This window comes from Salvia splendens, chromosome 15 (assembly GCF_004379255.2).
Source record: "Salvia splendens isolate huo1 chromosome 15, SspV2, whole genome shotgun sequence".
Lineage (NCBI taxonomy): Eukaryota > Viridiplantae > Streptophyta > Magnoliopsida > Lamiales > Lamiaceae > Salvia > Salvia splendens.
The window spans coordinates 29,220,407-29,238,590 of record NC_056046.1 but is presented as its reverse complement, the minus strand read 5'-3'; the positions used below and the strand labels follow the sequence as shown (position 1 = coordinate 29,238,590).

Here is an 18,184-nt window from a genome sequence, read left to right as displayed (position 1 = left end):
ATTCTCTTGTTTCTCCTTCATTTTTGGTCGAAGGTAAGAATCATAAACATAAAAGCGCAATATAATTAAGTGAAATTTGTTGCATGCATGACTATACTATACGCTACCATACATGCAGACAACAACTTAAGTAGTGAAGAGTTAATAAGCCATGCTAGATCAATAATTGGTGCATGCGACATCTTAAGTAAAATGCTGAGGTGGCGGTGTGACGTGGTGGGAGTGACGTGGAAAGGGCGTGAACACGTGATAAGTAGAGGTGACGTGGAGAAGACGTGGAAAAGACGCGCGAGATGCATGACGAGCAAAGTATAAAAGAGAGAAGTCACAGCCATTTCATGTGTTGTTGAATGATGAGTGTTGTTGTGCTTAGATCGTGGATCTAGAGCGTTTATCTTACTTTCTTACGCATTATTGTTGTAATCGTTCCGATTGAACTTCGATCAATACATTTCTCTTATTCGATCATTATTGTGTTGCTTATTGCATGTGAATTCGCTGAAGTATTGGTGGATTTGTGTGTTACGAGCTAAGATAGGGAAATCACGTGGTAAAGTTGTAACAAAATTCCCAAAAACATTCAAAATAATTATGTTTAACTCAAGTAGTGAATAACAATAAATGTAGTTTTCTTAGTTGTTGTTTTACAATTTTGTACACGATAAAAGTAGGCCGTGGGCTCAGAAATTCCTAATAAATACGAGGCCAGGGTGTTTCGTATATGAAAATGGTACTAACAACAAATTTTCAAATAGCCGTCTTCTGTTCCTAGAAGAAAAATGAGCGAAAAGGGTAGAATAGTAATTGCGGACAACACCGATGCATTCTTTGCTTCCTCATCTGCCATGTACACATGCTGAAGGCTCGCACGATACTGCCCATCCTGTTGCATTACATACTAATCAAATCAAATCCATCACCAGAGACACAGAGAGAGAGAGAGAGAGAGAGAGAGGGAGAGAGAGATTTACTTCATCGGCCGGGCTTTGTAAAGAAGAAAGGCCGATTTTATTTCTACATATTGAGATTATGTTTTGCCCCCACACAGAGAAACCAGAAACCCCGTCGCTGTATCCTCTGAATACTCTCTGTTCCGCGCTCCAATTCCTATCAACATACATTAGCTATACCCCTAAGCAAACAACTTCTTACTGTAAGCAACACAATTACTTAAGCTCAAGGATTACCTTCTCAAATCCCATATTCGAGAACTAGAAACAAGCTGATAATCTGCAGTTGTAGCCAACTGCAACAATTCAAACAACCTACATTGCCCAGTGCTGGACGCAGCTGCAATCCACGACGGAAATGCCATACTTTCCTCGGGAGACATTCTACTAGAGCTAGACGAGCAAATGGATGATATAAGGGGAGGGAAACCAGAATCAACAGATTCACTCCTCCATAGATGAAGTTTCTGACCTTGATTGACATCAATGAATCTGTGCCCAAAATAGTCAATTAGATAAGAATGTGGTGGATACAACGTGAATTTGTGGTCAAATTATTCAAGTACCTTAGAGATCCATTTCCAGTACCCACAATAAGTCTATCACTAAACCCCAGAAAGTCCATAGTAGTGTAAGAATTCCCGTGAAAAGCACTACTTAGCATTCCACTTGGTAATGGATTAAAATGAAGCATGTTATCTTCATCTCTTTCTGCCAATTGTGTCGAGGATGCCAAAGACCGTTCAGAGAACATGGAAATCAGTCTTCCAGTCTGTCCATTCCATATATGTACTATTCCATCACAAGAAGCTACACGTCCAGAGGATGCCAAATCGAAAATGTCATTTACAACCTGTCAAAGGAATCAGGCAGTGACAGAGGCATAAGAATTTCCAGCTAGCAAGTGTCTTTTTAGGATTCACATGGGTCACCAAAGCTAAAGGAGTTTATTAGATGAAGCAACTCTGTAACAGACCATGCAAATGTCAACCATCATTCCAACCATTATGATTAAATAATGTTTAGAATCTTAAGCAAAATTCACAACAAAGAACATACCCTACCAACAATAGTTAATATTAACTCTACAGGTAAACGACAATGCAATCCAAAATAGACATATGGCAATTTTACACATAATTTGACAATAGAACCATCTGGAAAAAGGAAGCAGGATAAACAGAAAATGCACACACCATATCTCATCCAGGCAGAGAAAATTGGAACTAGATGGAATCTGGGAGCATGTAGTTCAATTGTCTTTTATAAACCGGTTACTGTGGAAAGGATGCGAATTTTCAATAGTTCAGGGTTTTGGGATTGGTTGTGTTTACTTCAAAATAATTTACACTACAGATTTCAGGTTATTTATTTTAAAGGCTTGAATAAGGAAAAGAAAGTAGAAAGGGAAACCTTTGAATACACAGACTGAAGAAGTTAATACTGCATTCATGTTGTATAATGGTTGACCTCTTAGTTGTTGTCTAGATATCAAGTTATAACACAAAAAAGTAACTGTTAAAATTCCTAATATCTTGTCCCTTATCGACTTGGTAACGATCCTAGCTCCTCTATATAAGTATGGATAACCCTCTCCCTTATAAGGCCTTTTAAGGGGTGAGTGGCCCATGCTTGGTAGCATGAATCAATGTTTATATCCACTGAAACTTCAAAAGTGCAAGGAACAAAAACTGCACAATGAGCCAAAGCCCCTTGGGCGTGGGCAGTTGGATGGAAGACAATGGATAGAATGGAGGTAGCGACAATGTCTATGGTTGGGGTAGTGGTTGTGGCACAGTAAGGCACAATTGCACCAAAACTAACCACGATTGCGGCAGGCTGTGGCGACAAGATCTAAGGTGTTGTCCCAAATTGTGGTGGTGGTGGTTGAGGAGGGTTGGACTGCAGGGGTGCTAGCGCAATGTCAGGAGGTGGAACCACAAGTAATGGAATTTCCTGCACTGAGGTGGTAGTGGTGGCGGTGGCGGAGGGCATGACTACAACAGAGTGGCTAGTTCACTTTTTGCATTGTAAGTTGAAATCTCTATGGGAAAAGACATGGGCAGGGGCTACTTTCGCAAGCAATGGTGGGGCGGATGGTTAGACCATGTGGCAAGGTGCCACTGCATGCGCTTGCATATAGTGAGCACCATCTGGAAGTCTCCCCGCACGTCTGCGTACAGATCCTCAATCGCCTTCTCTGATCCGTCAATGTTCTACCTCATGCAAGGTACATACTACATACTCCCTCCCGCAAGGTATGTTCACCACACCATTTGACACAGAGTGATAGGTGGGCTTACCATAAGCATTCACTAATATCTCATCATACGAAGCATGTTGTACAAGTGACACGATAACAAGGAAGAAGACATGGAACGAAAAAAATAAGATCAATATAGTAAAGGTTAAATACTCCTCCTGTGACTAAGGGACCATCCTCCGAAAAAGCCACAGCAAAAATAGTTGAACCAAACTTTAATTCTGAGCAAAGCCCTATTGTAGAGACTCTATAAAAGAGTTCAACTTCAATAAAACTCTAAAGATATATACTAGACTCCTAATCAAACAAAGACTCCTAATCCAAATAAAGCTCTAAGAGATAAACTTATCTTTAACAAACTAATGACAACTGAAACACTAATAAACTATTAAGATGCATATCGGTATCACTGACACAAACCTCATCATGACCATTATAGCTTGACATGCAGTCCACCCTTGACAAATCCCACTTCTGAATATTTCCCTTGAATCCTGGCCCAACTCCTGCTGTGAAAACAATATACTTATTCTGAAAAACAACAAAAGATCTCAGAGCTCCATGATGTGCACGAACAGATTGTACGATAGATGCTCTGATTTTCCATGGAAGTTCAACCTTCAGCCTCCAGCACGAGTTGCAAAATCAAGCCCATTCCAATTAGATGCAGGACTAGGAAACCAATACCAAGGTTCCTGCACTCCTAAACTTGAAGTTGTTCCAATCCTCTCAGCCGGATTCTGGTACAACTCATACATACTTTTACTCGGTGTGATGGTTTTGGTACTCTTTTTACCATGTGATTGTGGTCTTGACCATCCAACCCCATTGAGTAAGAGTTTAGCAGATGTATTTTCAGATGCTGAGCCCTTCTGAGAGAGTCTTCTACCACTTGGGATATCTGGAACACTTCGATAGGAATCCCCTGCACATTCCCACTGAAATACAAAGGTCTAAGTGCAAATAACAGAAGTTGATTTAGTAGCATTAGTTATTCAAAATCTGGCACTGTTTGTTGAAGAATTACCATACTGGTTTAGTGGTTAGTTGCTCTACTTTGAACAAATAGATTACTATAAGTTAAAATTCCCTCTTCAGCTTGGGCACACAGTATTTTCGGGCAATGGCTAAAAAATTTAGATTATATTATAGTATACGAACAAAAGTAGTAAGAAAAAAATATCATACCCTCCAATTATGATGTCGTAAAAGGAACTGCTCAATGAGCAACCATGTAGCACAGCACTGGCGGAGTCTCTCTATTCCAAGTAGAGAAGCAAATTGAGGATATAAAAGTAACCTGCCGAGAGTCACTTTCTTATACTTGTATCTAAGCTTACGCATCGGTATCTTTAATCAACAATTTATTAGAAGGAGACAGAGACTCACACCAAGTCCATTCGGTTTTCAATGTAATCTTCCTCACCCACTTTCACTTTAGACCCTGACATATTCCCAGTCAAATTAACAGAATATGTGTTCTTCTGAGAAAAAGCAAACTCGTCGAATAACTCCTTTAGTTTTGGCAGAACATGCAATGCAGTTGAATCTGGGCCAATCTGCTGGCAAACTCTGATAAGACACTTGGTAGCATTCTGCCAAACAAAGTAATCAGTAGGCACATTGTTTGAAAATGCTAAACTTTCAATACCTACCACTAATACAGAGAGCAATGACACAGGTCATAAACTGGATATTCTAGACTGATATCATATTATGATTATGAAAAATTTGCTGAATAACTCAAATACTCCCTCCATCCCATAAAAATAGACACTCTTTCCATTTTGGTCCGTCCTATCCACTTCTATTTTTGGTAACTTCTCTCTCTCTTATGAGGTGGATCCCATTCTTCACTAACATACTCCAATAACTTTTCCTTTCTATCTCTCTCATACTTTACCAATTATACATTAAAATTCGTGCCATTTCAAATGTCTCTATTTTAATGGGACGGAGGGAGTACAAGATTCAGTGATAATAATAAGATTGAGACAATAATAAGATTCTTAATTTAAGACAATGACAATAATAAGATTAAGACCTTCTACATCCAGCCTTCAAAACCCCTAACAAAGAATCTAATTCATGCAAAAGAAGGAAATCAAGTACTCCTTATGTCCACAATTACTTGTCTCATATTTCCTTTTCGGTCAGTCCACAAATACACATCTCATTTATCTTTAACTAATTTTGGTAAATGGACTCCACATTCAACTCATATTTAATTGTAAAACTAATATATAAAAGTATGACCCACATTCCAGTAATTTTATCCAATCACTTTTCTTTACATTTCTTAAAACCCGAGCTAGCGGAGATAGCATTACTTATGTAATTGTTACTATTAGTTTGTTAGAGATAAGCTTATATCCTAGAGTTAAATAGTAGTATTTAGCTTTTAGTTTTATTGAAGTTGGAGTCTTTTATCTAGGTGTTATAGATAAGGCTTTGCTCTGTACTTTTGCGGTGTTCAGAAATGAAGTTTAGTTCAACTACTTATGTTGTGGCCTTTTTAGAGGATGGCCTTTTAGTCATATGAGGAGTATTTATCTATTATTTTATTTATCTTTGTTTATTTTCTACTCTCTCCGTCCCACTACAAGTGATGGATTTCTTTTGGACACGGGAATTAAAAAAATTGATATGTATTGAGTTAAAGTGGAGAGAGTAAAGTATAAGAGAGGAAAAAGTAACATTAACCCCCTGGTCCAGGAATATCTTGAGACTGAATTAATGCCGGAACAGATGGACAATTCAGAGTTAAGTCACTCTATTGACAAAGAGGTAGCAGGTTGGTGTGAAGCCATGCACACTCTTGAGTTAACAGATGAGGAACTGGCCGAAGCGATTGTAAAGTTTTGTAAGAGTCTGGATTATCCCAGGTCAAGGGAATCAGCCCAAGTAGCTAGTGTGGAAAATGCTTCGAGGTCCGAAGGATTGATGATAGAAGCGATAGAAAAGAATCCCTTGCCCCAGGAAACAAGTACACCCAAGAAAGAATTGAAGACCCTTCCACCGGGCCTCAAGTATGCATATCTGGAGGAGAACGAGACGTTCCTAGTAATTTTGAACAGCAACTTGACCTAAGAGCAGGAAGGAAGATTATTGGAAGTGATCCGAAGGAACAAGAAGGCCATTGGATGGACTCTCTCAGACCTAGTAGGAATCAGTCCTGATCTTTGCATGCATCACATTAGGCTGGAGGAAGGTGCAAAAGCCCACATGGATTTACAGAGGAAGTTAAATCCGAATATAAGAGAAGAGGTCTTGAAAGAGGTGTTGAAATTACTGTCCCTGGGAATCATCTATTCGATCCCAGATAGCGAGTGGGTGAACCCAGTCCACATGGAGCCGAAGAAATCAGGGATACAAGTGGTGAAGAATGAAAAGAATGAGCTTGTGCCTACAAGGCTTGTAACAGGTTGGAGGATGTGTATTGACTACAGGAAGTTGAATGAGGCTACCCAAAAAGATCACTTCCCGTTACCCTTCATTGACCAGATGCTTGAGAGGCTAGCAGACAAGCAGTTCTTCTGTTTTTTGGACGGTTACAGCGGATACTTCCAAATTTACGTGGACCCGGAAGATCAAGAGAAGACTACATTTACAGGCCCCTTTGGGACGTACGCACATAGGAGGATGCCGTTTGTACTGTGCAATGCGCCAGACACTTTTCAACGATGCATGATGAGCATCTTTTCAGACCTGATGGTAGACATGCACAAACCGAACCGGCCCGGCGGTTAACCGCCGGTTCGGGCCCGCCGATTCATGAACCCGAACCGGCGGTTTCACGGTTCAGGCGGGCCGGTTCAGGGTCGGGGATACCTTGAACCGTGAACCGGCTGTTCAACCGGTATTTAAAAAAATAAATTATTTATAAAAATTGATTTTTTATATTTAAAAATAATTTTTACAAATAAATGAATACAAGAAATTCGTAATAGCCCACATATATTTGTTGGGCTTGCGAATTTATGATACCATTCTTGGTTGTTTCTCTATTATAGAGACATCCTTGAATGTTTTATGTTTCACTTTCGATGTGGGACAAAATCATTCTTGGTTGTTTCTCTTTTATAGAGACATCCTTGAATGTTTTATGTTTCACTTTCGATGTGGGACAAAAACATTCTTGGTAGTTTCTCTTTTATAGAGACATCCTTGAATGTTTTATGTTTCACTTTTGATGTGGGACAAAAACATACCCGGTTGTTTCTCTTTTATAGAGATATCCTTGAATGTTTTATGTTTCACTTTCGATGTCGGACAAAATATGTTGAAATATTTTCTTTTATAACTACATGTTTAGAGCATTCATTCATCTTTTTCCAATGTGGGATACAAAACTTTCTTTATGTCTTCTACTTTTTTTTCATATTTTGTATGATATATATAAACAAAATTATTTTTCAAATATACTCTTGATTGATAAAAATAATGAATTATTGAGAAATATAATTTGTATATAGAAAATATTTATTTGTATAATAATTATTGTTAGGTTTATACAATTTGTATAAGAATAATTCTTTTAATGTGTATAATATTATTTATTAGTTAACATATACATAAATTTATAAAAATAAGTAAATCATTAATGATAAAGAACTAATGAATAATAGTTTATGTAATAATATTTGTTGTTAAATTATAATAATAGAAGATAGAGTATTAATATAGGACGAAGAATGATGAATACATTTTATTTACAAAAATTAATAAACACTACTTAAAGTTAAACCTTTTGATTTTTGAAATATCAATACTTAATATATTTTATTTAAAAAAAATTAATAAACACTACTTAAAGTTAAACCTTTTGATTTTTAAAATATCAATACTTAATATTGGACTTGAGCATTTAAATTGGAAGAGAGTGTATTGGATTATTCTTTTTTATAGTTACACATTCTTGGATGTGTTACTCTTTCTTTCAATGTGGGATAAAAGTAATTATTTATGAATATATGATAGATCGTCCATCCTTTTTCGTCTATCTTCTATTATTATAAATTAACAACAAATATTATTACATAAACTATTATTCATTAGTTATTTATCATTAATGATCTGCTTATGTTTATAAATTTATGTATATGTTAACAAATAAATAATATTATACACATTAAAAGAATAATTCTTATACAAATTGCATAAACCTAACAATAATTATATACAAATAAATATTTTCTATATACAAATTACATTTCTCAATAATTCTTTATTTTTATCAATCATGAATATATTTGAATAATGATTTTGTTTATATATATCATATAAAACATGAAGAAAAGTAGAAGACAAAAGAAAGTTTTGTATCCCACATTGGAAAAAGATTAATCAATGCTCTAAACATGTAGTTATAACAGAAAATACTTCAACATATTTTGTTCCACGTCGAAAGTAAAACATAAAACATTCAAGGATGCCTCTATAAAAGAGAAACAACCAATTATGTTTTTGTCCCACATCGAAAGTGAAACATAAACCATTAAAGGATATCTTTATAAAAGAGAAACAACCAAGAATGTTTTTGTCCCACATCGAAAGTGAAACATAAAACATTCAAGGATGTCTCTATAAAAGAGAAACAACCAAGAATGTTTTTGTCCCACATCGAAAGTGAAACATAAAACATTCAAGGATGTCTCTATAAAAGAGAAACAACCAAGAATGTTTCTGTCCCACATCGAAAGTGAAACATAAAACATTCAAGGATATCTCTATAAAAGAGAAACTACCAAGAATATTTGTGTCCCACATTGAAAGTGAAATATAAAACATTCAAGGATGTCTCTATAAAAGAGAAACAACCAAGAATGGTTTCATAAATTCGCAAGCCCATCAAATATATATGGGCTATTATGAATTTCTTGTATTCATTAATTTGTAAAAATTGTTTTTTAATATAAAAAACAATTTTTATAAATATTTTTTTTAAAAATATCGGTTGAACCGCCGGTTCATAAACCGGAACCGGCGGTTCACATGTCGTCAGCTGAATGAAGTTCTTTTAGCATTGAAGAACTAATAGCTAGTTGAGAGGTTCTTTCTACAAATAAAAGTCCAAAAGTGTTTTTACAACGAGTTCGATGCTAGAATAAAATAAGAACACGATTTCGGACATCACAAGAGTCGTGCCGGAATGGACTCGCGCCGGGCGGCACGACCGAGTGCCGGGCAGCCCCGGGACAGCCGTCTTCCGTCCTCCGGGTCTTGCTCGATCACCACATTTTTTTTTTACTCCCGATACCTACACGAAAGGATAGACCACGTGTCAAATCCACTTTCGACATCAAATCAAGACGAAAAGTTTGACAAGAACCGCATCACACCAAGCACGTTTTCCAAACGACGGTTCGCGTTCTACGAACGACGGTTCAACTACAAACGAAATTTCACGTTTTCCAAACGACGGTTCGCGTTCTACGAACGACGGTTCAACTCCAAACAAAATTTCACGTTTTCCAAACGCCGGCTGCATTTATTAGTCGTCGTTTCGAAATGACAAGATGGGAGTTTTTTGTCTTTTGTGAAAAATTTAATTTTCATTCTATTCTTTAGTTTCTCTTTTGTCTCTCTATATATAACTTCCATCCACTCCAAATTCTTTTATTTCACCAACAAAGAGCTACCATCAAGATTTTCGCCCCCTCTTCATCCTCTCCAAAATTTCTTCCAATCCTTGTTCTTGCATCCATTGGAGTTTGATTTTCAAGAGTTCCCGACGAATCGCATCAATCTTTGCTTCTACCGCTTGGTTTTCGATTCAAGAAGGTATAATTGAATCTTTTCCTCATCTTCTCCATTGAAACCTTGTTCTTGATTCCTTCATGCATATAGTGAGTGTAGGAATCTTAGATCGCATAATTAATCGGTGGAAATTTGTGTTTGTATGAGAATAATTGTGAATATGCGATTTTGAATGAATATGTGTGAAGTTTGAATGAATCATTGGTGAATGATGTGTGAATATATGAGAACATGATTGTGAGAACCTTTTGAAGCATGATTGTGTGTTGGAAGCATGAAATATTGTGTTTGGATGAATGAGGAAGAAACCCTGATCTCGAAATTTTGAGGCCTGAAAACTGTGGTGTTCGGACAGTGGATTCCGACGTATGTTTGACCAATCAAAAGATCGAATTTTGAAAAGACATTTTAACTGAGTAAACTTTAAGGTGTTATCTGTGTTTTGTGTGAATTTCAGACCTTTTTGACGAAAGATGAAATTTTAACAAATTTTTTAAGTTGACTGGGCAATTCTGCCTGAAACTTGTATTCTCGCCCAGAAAGTTTCGTTTTCTATTTGACCGACCAAATGGCCTTATCTTGACGTGAATTTTTGACTGTATGTAATTTGAAGTGTCTTCTATGTTTTGTGAAAATTTCAGCCTCATTGAACATCGGATGAAGTTTAGGTAAATTTTTCAATCGAACCGCGCAGTACTGCCAGAATTTTTATGTTCCGACCAGAGGGTTGCATTGTTGTTTTGACTGACCAAATGATATGATTTCGGTGTGAAATTTTAACTGGATGAACTTGAATGTGTCTACTGTGTTGTGACCAAATTTTAGCTTCATATGAGGTCGGATGGATGTTTGGTGATTTTACAAACCAACTGCGCAGTTCTGCCAGATTCGTGGTTATGTGGAAATATCACTTGTTGCCAAGTTGAGTGAATTATATGATGCATGTATTTTTTAGGAATGTATCCTATGACGTGATTATGTGTGGCACGTTGAGAAATATTATGGCATGTTTTCCTTATGTTGATGAATGTTGGGATGGGTAATTTAAGAGAATGATAAAAGGAACGATAGGACATGCATGATAATGTGAATTGATGGAAGGCTGATTTGTATTGTGGTTTGGCAAGGGTTATTGTGGGTACGTGAGCACAAGGAACGAGGGTTTGCCTTAAGTGGATATTGAATTGTTTAAGCAAACGAGGTGGGCTTTCGAACTGAGTATTTTTAAGACTTTCTCTTTAAAGTATGTTTACAGTTTTTATGAAAAGTATTTATATGTGCTTTCTAATTAAGATATGATGTTAATTGCGAGCTTGCTATTTAATGTGAAGTATTATGATAAGTGTTATTTGCTTGGTGTTATTATATATCGTTAGGTGTTGCTTTACGAGTGCTTATGAAGTGTAGCTTTTGTTGAGTTTGAAAGTTATGTGTTCGGCTTTTGATGACAGAAAAATGATTTACATATCAAAAATGTGTTATGAAAAAAAAATAAAGTTGAAAAGGTTATGTCAAGCCATATTTTGTTTTGGAACTATGCCTATCTGACTGCAACGATGAATGGAATGGATTGATGGGTGACCGTGAGAGGTAACCACTTCCCCGGCACTTAAATGGAATGGATTGATGGGTGACCGTGGGAGGTAACCACTTCCCCGGAACTTGAATGGAATGGATTGATGGGTGACCGTGGGAGGTAACCACTTCCCCGGCACTTGAATGGAATGGATTGATGGGTGACCGTGGGAGGTAACCACTTCCCCGGCACTTGAATGTTAAGATATGATGAATGATGAAAGGAACGATGAATGATGAATGGATTGATGAATGAACAAGAGATAGTGAAATCGGGTTTGTCAGATACGGCATATGTTCCAGGAAAATAGATCGAAAAATCGCTTTTGAAAAAGGAAAAGAAAAATGTTTAGTGTTCTCGGACTTTTCCTAAAACCCCGAGTTCACTCAAAGAGTGGCTTGACAAAATCAGTTGTTATGAAAATATATTTCGGCACGTGTCCACTGAGTACACCAAGTACTCAGCCTTGCATATGTTTTAAAAATGTGCAGGTTGAGCAGTGATGACGGCGGGCGATGTTGAGCATAGGCGATGAAGATCCTTCGATAGAATAGTACTCGGATGCGACGTGTCTCCATACACGACGTTATCTGCTCTTGACTCTTCCACTGCAGTGCAAAAGTCGAGTTTGCACTCTTTGTATCGTGCGCTCTGATATATACTATGTGAGTTATTTCGGTTCAAGCTTCAGTTGTGCCACAGTTTCCCCTTTCTTCCCCGCTTCTTTCATCCCCCCCTAGTCGCGATCAACCGTATTTTCTATCCTTAGAAAATGCGGTCGTGACAATGGATGTGCCTCTCTCCTATTACACTAGAATTCTTGGTAAATTTGTTTGTCAAATTAGCCCATGGTATGTATCGTATCAGTGCATATTATTGTAGGATAATTTGCCTATAAATTTATAAATTTTCATCAAAATATAGTTTTTGCATACAGACTTTACAATTCATATGTAAATTATCAAACTATTAATTTGTTCTATTTTGCAACCAAACTATTAAATTCACATGTAAACGATCAAACTATTAATTTGTTCTGATTTTGTAACCAAACTACTGATTCGATTTGATTTTGCATTTTAACTATTAAATGTGACATCAACCAAAATAATGTTAAATTTTATAGTTAAATAATTCATTGGTTGAATTATGGTTATAGAATTATATTGAACCATTTTAAACTCTAAACTTAATCGGAAGCAAAATCAGAATAAATAAATTGTGAAATACGTGTTTTAAAATGTTAACAATAATAACACATAACTACATCATACACGCATCGCTAACAAAAGTATTAGACTTAAGTAATAATCTTTAAATGAAATTTTCTGCGTCTATCACTGCATATTTTGACGATCATTTTGTGAAGGTATGGCCGGTATCACTGCATATGTTGGATTTTACGAGATTTGCTCTCCAAAAAAGGGTGAACTCGTCTTTATATCGGCTGCATCAGAAGTTGTAGGTTAGCTTGTTGGCCAATTTGCTAAGCTATTTAGGTGTTATGTCGTTGGAAGCGCAGGATCACAACATAATGTCTTTTAATTATTCTTTTAAATTAATTTATAAAAATACATTCACCAACTTCTTTTTCAATTTGAATTTGCATAATTTGTTGGTGATTAAATGAATATGGAATATAATAGTAATAATTAACATAAATAACCATACAGTCAAAAGTCAACTAATTCAAGGTTTAAAATATTCAATAGCGTTATCTTTAATAAATAATATTAATAAAACTAACCTCAGCAATTATCTTAATACTGAAGCAGCAATTTTCTTTTTGGGGCTGTAATTACTTTATATTTTTTAGAGTTAATTTATTTATATATATTACTTTGTTCAAGGTTGACCTTTTGAAGAACATATTGGGGTTTGATGATGCATTCAACTACAATGAAGAATCGTACCTGAATGAAGCCATAAAGAGGTATATATATAAAGTGACAAAATTAATTAATTTCTTTTACATATATAATTAACTGATCTGACCATATAGATTATGGGCCAACAAGATATTGGGTCGGGTCAGGCCGGTCCAATCCAAAGATATATATACATGTAGCCCATATGGCCCTGGCTAGTCACATAAATAAACAAAAAACATATATTTATGATCAAAATTTCCCATTCGGTCTAATGAGCACAACCCCGACCCGTACTTTGTTATCTCTAATAAGTGTATGAAATTAATCACAACTATTTAGGTACTTCCCCGAATGGATCGACATATATTTCAAAAACGTAGGAGGCAAAATGCTCGATTCAATGCTCCCGAACATTAGACCCCACGGTCGCATCACCGCCTGCGGGATGATCTCGCAGTATGACGAGGAGGAGCCAGACGCGACACACAACTTGATGTATGTGATCGTAAAGAAAATCCGAATGCAAGGATTCGTCGTCTTCGACTACTTCATTGTTGAAGGAATTGAGGCTGCGCCAGCTGCTTTGGTTGGACACTTTTCTGGTCGCAAAGTGGGAAAGCAAGGTGTTCTTGTGGCTCGTGATTGATCAATTTGGTCCTATCGATCTTGATTTAATGGACGGTGAGAATTGATTTGTGTATTAATTTATATCTAAAATAATTTGTGTTAGTATTTTCGCGCATAACACACATCTAGGAACACCACTAACTTCATGCTCACACATATTCATATCATATCAATATCACGTTTGTACACACAAGGCATGTTTTATTTACCATGTCAATCATTCTCGTATTCCATGCAATCATGCTATTACAACATCATATTTACGCACATAATACGTGTTTAAGTTATCATACCCAGTATGCTCATATAAATACTCTATTACAACTCAACCTCATGCATATCATTCATTCACATGTATAAACTTGTCAACGTCATACCATATCATCAACCATTCCATGCATCTATCTTGCATACTTTCAACAATTTAAACATACCTCACTTTCATCGGTTGAGCGTGATGCTTGGATGTTGAGCCTTCGTGACACTTCTAGTCAAATAAGGGTTCACTAACTTAGACTTAAAGTGAAAGAAGACTCTCGGACCAGAGCGAAAGAACAAAGCTCTGATACCACTCTGTCACGACCGCCCAAACAAGGGGTACCACAACGCGGCGATCGTGACCGACATGCATGGACAACAATTTAAAAGAACACCTTACTTAAAATATTTTAAGGTAAAATTTTTTTTTTGAAAAGACCTAAGATAAAATACTTTAAAATAGAAGGATAATGGAAAAATTAGACTTAAGAAAACACAACAATTAAATAACTAAAGTAAAGCAAACATTAACTCAAATCCCGAAGAATACCATTTTCAAAAGACGACGTAAACACACGTTTAAATCCTAACACCACCATACATGTTCAAACACAAAAACATAAAGATTAAGGTCTTAAGACACAATTTAAAACATAGCAGCGGATAAATAAGGTTCAAGAGAGTTAAGGATCACGCCTATGTATGACGACACAACGTATCCTAGGGTCTTTAGCCAGCTCAACATCCACCGCAACATCCCGCTCAACCTGCAAAATTTTTAAAAGAAATTGCAGGGCTGAGTACTTGTTGTACTCAATGGGCTCATGCCCAAAACATTTATATAGTTATGTCATCCATACCAGTGATCTCGAGTTTTATACGTAGTAAAGAAAAATATCACGAGAACACAAAAATGTTTCATAGACTGGCCAGTCAAATAATCTCCCCACTTTTCACATCAATCCAACAGTCACAACCACAGTGCGACGAAAGTGTGGCCACACTATTCGCCCACGAGACCGGCCGACTTGCAAGGACGGCTCACGATCCCACCAGTGTACACAGCCCGATAGGGTTTACGGCCCTACTCGGACCCGAATTCGTTTCACAAAACAGCCATATAGCCTAACGGAGTAAACTCATACGAACTAGGCATCAGGCACACAATCTCATAACAAAAACAGTCCATGGCATGACATAACAGTTAAACCACCCTTGTATCTCCACATAATATTTTTCGGAAAAATAAAGAGGTTTGAAAAGAAAGCCCACCTCGTTCTCTTAGTAATTCACAACCCAACTTAGCAACTCTCGATCCTCGAGTTCACGAGTACCCAACACCCTTGTCAACGACAACACAAGTCAGCCTCACACAACATTATTTTACTATGCATGTCCTATCGTCTCTCTCTCAACGTTTTCCTCAATTTCCCAAACCCAATATACATCTCAAAGGTGTAAAACACACGTAACACATTTCAACTTATCACAAGTGATTTCAACATTTAAGCACATTCCTTGGACATACATGCATCATACAATACTTTTAAACTTGAGAAATAAGTGTCATTTAATCAAGGCAGAAAACTGGCAGAATTGCGCGACCGTTTTGTAAAAATCACTTTAAATTCACCCGACCTCAAAACATGCTAAATTTTGGTCACGATACAGAGGACACATTCAAGTTCATCCATGAAAATTTTCATATCGAAATCACGTCATTTAGTCAGTCATATAACATATTGAACTTTCTGGTCGGAACATACAATTTCTGACAGTATTGCGCAGTTCATTTGAAAAATTCACCATAAATTCATACAATGCCCAAAAAGGCTGAAAATTTAACACAACACATAAGACACTTCAAAATTGCATATAGTTTAAGAATCACATCGATCGGAGGTCATTTGGTCAGTCAAACAGAAAACGAAACATTCATGGCGAGAACTCACGTTTCTGGCAGATTTGCGCAGTCAACTTCAAAGATTTATTAAAAATTCATTTTTCGGTAAAACAGGCTGAAAATCACACGAGAGACAGAAAACACCTTGAAGTTTACTCAGTAAAAATTTCATAGCCAAATTCGTTCGTTTGATGGGTCGAATATAGATCAAAAATCACTGGTCGTGTATCACAGATTTCTGGTTCAAGTTCGAAAATAGGGTTTTTAAAACATCCACAACAAAACACCGATTCTTCATGCTCGAGAACACACATTCATGCTCACACGTTCCTCATTCACATATTTGCATACAAACACATATCATTCACAAATATTTCGATCCAACACCCATGATTTCAACCAACAAATGAAAAAAAATCAAACAAGTTCTTACGAACACACAATTTCCCTTCCGTTAAAACTTGCGATCTATCAAACCTACACTCTCTACATGCATGTAGGACTCAAAACATGGTTCAAAAGAGAAAGAGAAGAAAAAAGTGTGCAAATATACCTTCCATTATAAAAACCAATTGGTAGAAGAGAAGAACGAAGCGATCCGTTGGAAACTCTCGAAGGTACTTTCAATGGCTGCAAGAACAAACTTGAATGGAAGGTTTTTGGAGATGGGAGAGTGGAGGAGAATGAAAAAAAACGTGTGGGAGAGGGAGAGAAGAGAGGGGACGTTTTTTTTTTGTAGGGAGAATGGGGGCTAGGGTTTGTTTAATTGCTATTTATTTGTTAGGTTTAAAATCCCACACATAAGGAATTAATTAAATTGGAGGAGATATATAAAAAAATGAAATTCCCACACATAAAATAAAAAGTAGGCGTGTGATTTGAAGGTGGGGAAGTCCAAATTTTGTGATTTAATTACAAGGAAATATAGCAATATTTACTTGGAGAGAATATATTCATAATTTAGGAAATAAAAATAATGAATACAAGGGAACAATTAAATTAAATCTCCAAGTAGGAAATAATAGGAGGGGGCCGAAAATTTAAGGAGAAATTGTACAAGGAAATTATTTAAATCCCCAATTAAACAAAATAGGATTTAAATTAAGTAATTTCTTTATAGGAAAAAGGCTCTCATAAAATAGGCAACAATTAATTAAATTCCCACAAGGAAAAATAAGCATAGGGGCGTGTGATATGGAGGAAAACAAAAGGAAAATATTCACACCCCCAATTAATTAGACATAGGAATTTATTTGAATAAAAAGGGATTCCACAAATTAGGAAACAATTAAAATATCCCTCCAAAATTTCTTGGAGGAGCCGAAAATTGCTAAGCTCAAATAGCCAAGGAAATATCCCAACTCTCTATCTATTTTGGGTGAAGGAATAAATTTTAACATGATTTAATTGGATTAAATTCAAAGGAAGGGAGTCAATAAAGCACCAATTAAATCAAATGAAAATAATTCTTTCTCCTATAGGAGATTTTCGAACACTCCCAAGGAAAATAAAATGGAGTTCGAATTTCATGTAGTACTACTTAGGGGTCATTTGGTTTGGATTTAATTTGGATAAGTATCCCAAAATAATTAATTAAATCCACAAAAAGAAGTACTATTTCAATAATTAGGAAGGGCCGAATATTTCAATGAATCGACTCGAGAAAGGATAAATGCATGATCCTATTAATCTTTTCCCCACATTGGAAAAATGATAAAATCTCAAGCTCATCATTCCACAATTACCACGGCAATTTATTTCACGCAAAGCACTTAATCACATAAAATCAAACGTTTAAAAAAAATTCCAAAATTCCAATAACATAATAAAAAGGGTCACAAAAGTTTGGGATGTTACAAAATCGAAGGCAACAATGAAATTTTCTTTGCTTAAAATTGTTTAATTCATTAAAAAAAATTCTCGATGACCTAGTCAAGAGAAATCGACGCTTGAATACACTAGTCAAAGGGATAGAAC

General features: G+C 36.2%; 1 long non-coding RNA gene across 1 annotated transcript; it reads right to left on the bottom strand.

Annotated features, from left to right (window-relative positions):
* Positions 1-13,494: 13,494 nt before the first annotated feature.
* On the bottom strand, positions 13,495-16,934 carry LOC121767851. Its single transcript, XR_006043218.1, has 3 exons — positions 16,761-16,934; positions 15,577-15,646; positions 13,495-14,130 (listed from the first exon to the last, which is right to left on the bottom strand). It is a non-coding gene; the product is annotated as an uncharacterized LOC121767851 (long non-coding RNA).
* Between the last annotated feature and the right edge of the window lie 1,250 nt (positions 16,935-18,184).